Source organism: Rhinolophus ferrumequinum, chromosome 6 (assembly GCF_004115265.2).
Source record: "Rhinolophus ferrumequinum isolate MPI-CBG mRhiFer1 chromosome 6, mRhiFer1_v1.p, whole genome shotgun sequence".
NCBI lineage: Eukaryota > Metazoa > Chordata > Mammalia > Chiroptera > Rhinolophidae > Rhinolophus > Rhinolophus ferrumequinum.
This window is the reverse complement of record NC_046289.1, coordinates 86,470,114-86,472,151: the sequence shown is the minus strand read 5'-3', so window position 1 is coordinate 86,472,151 and position 2,038 is coordinate 86,470,114. Positions and strand designations below refer to the sequence as shown.

Genomic DNA, 2,038 nt, shown 5'->3' with positions numbered 1-2,038 from the left:
TGTTAATGCGCATGAGCAAACCTGCTCATTGTCTCAAGGTTAAGGCTCCGGTGGTGTAAGGAAGACTGCGAATTTAGTTCCTTGCGGGAGTGGTTCTGAGATGTTTCTGCGTGTTCCCTCTTTTGTCCTGTTCTCTCTTCCAAGGCTAGGTAGGGTAAAGACTGGGGCTTACTAGCCTTTAGGTATCCCTAGTAGCGAGGGATTCTTAAATTTTTTTTTTAATTAATGAGCAACATTACTGTAATTATCTTTTATTGATCTCTCAATTCTTAAACCCTGGCAGACAGGTCACATTTCCTCACTTAAGTTTTACAACCTCTTGAAGTAGGTATCATACCGGTTTCGTAAGGGAGAAAAATCGACCGAAAGAGTGGTTAAGTACTACAACCGTGACTTTTTCCCAAAGGGGAAGAGCCAGTTCCAACCCAGATTTTTCTGACGCCGAGTAAACGAAAAACCGATTTTCCAGAGGAATTTCTTGTGCTTGGCTATTTCAAAGATCACTTTATATTTGTCTGAAATGAATATCACTCCTAGAGTAGCCATCGCTTTTTTTACCCCCTCAGAAAGATCTCTTTGCTGAAATATAAGTAGTGCAAAGGATAAAGCTAATGCCAATACCCAGAAATCACCATTATTAATCTTAGGGCCAATCTTGTGAGGCGAATACTATTGTCTCCATTTTACACTATTGTCTCCATTTTACACGTTCTGCTTTGTTTAAAGCAGAACTAGTTTAACTTTAACTGGGTCATAAATTGCAAGAAATAATGAAAATATTCTATCTCAATCTTTCTAAACAAGCTCTGAGTGAATACAATTGACTTATTTCTAACGTTTATATTTATGACTAAGGCGTTGCTTTTTTTTTCTTTTTAAAGCACTGCCTTTAGCAATTGATTTAGAAACCAGAATGTAACTTACTTAATTGAAGATAAATAGTGAGGCTAGTCCTTATGTTAAAAACGAAAGACTTAGTGTGTATGAATGGTTACTAAGCAATTGGGAGACATGGAAAGACATTGCCTCACAGCAGTCAAAGTAGAAGTTATTTGGTTAAAAATGTTACTGATTTTGGAAGAAACAGACTTAGAGGGAAGGATTATGGAGAAATACTCCCATCCCCAAACTTTTTGGTAATAATCAAGAACAAAATAAGAAAAAATGAGCAGCGACTTTATTTCTGGGTTTTCTTATAAATATTTTTTTTTGGGGAAGCTAACTTATTAGCAATTCACTTCCCCTCACCCATTTTTCTGGAAATAAAGAACAGGTAATTACCAAGTAGACCAACGACCAGTGGAACAATGCTTAACACTGGGCTGCATATATACGACTGGTAAGTACGTGACAGAACTACACATGGATGAAGGAAGAAAAGAGAGGAATAGCAGAATGAACAAAGGTTGTTCTGGGAAATAATAATACACTATTTTACAAAAGACGTAAGTAATAAATGAATGATTCTGAAATGATTCTAAAATTTTAAATACACAGGCATGAATTCATTCAGGAGAGAGGAAAGTAAATTAAAAATTTATAAGCTTTGCTTTTTGTTACTTCAAAACTAATCTGACTTAAAAGAATGAATAACGAGTTTTGGAACAAATTTTAATATGGTTATAAGTTGGAAATTGAATTAAATATTTTTGATAGTTTCAGTAAGATATGGGACAGCGGAGGAGTAGCTATATTTGGTTGATGAAGTTATTCTGAAAAAAATGCTTAATTTTTGGAAAGCTGAACTTTTAAAATAATAACTATTTCATCTAAGCTCTCCCTAAGAAGAACCATTCCTAAGATTCTGAACTATTTCTGGTGCCGTTTTCAAAGATTTCCAGTTACTTCTCAGTTTACAACGGAAAGATTTTTTTGTATTTCAGTATTTCTTACATTGGTGGTTGGTTGTAGGAGTTATATGAGGGTTATGAGAACAATCAACACTGTTTATTGATGATGGTGGCATCTGTTAAGTCATCCTTACACAGGTAAGTGCAAATTTGTCGCTGTGTTTTATATCCCCTTAAGCAACCCAGTT

At 35.0% G+C, this 2,038-nt stretch overlaps 1 protein-coding gene across 1 annotated transcript in view; it reads left to right on the top strand.

The window, feature by feature from the left end:
• Positions 1-987: 987 nt before the first annotated feature.
• SEC23A (SEC23 homolog A, COPII coat complex component) overlaps positions 988-2,038 on the top strand; it is a 55,641-nt gene continuing 54,590 nt past the window's right edge. Inside the window, exon 1 of the mRNA XM_033108599.1 lies at positions 988-1,339. The gene's annotated coding sequence lies outside the window, so the exon portion shown is untranslated. The remainder of the gene's footprint in view (positions 1,340-2,038) is intronic.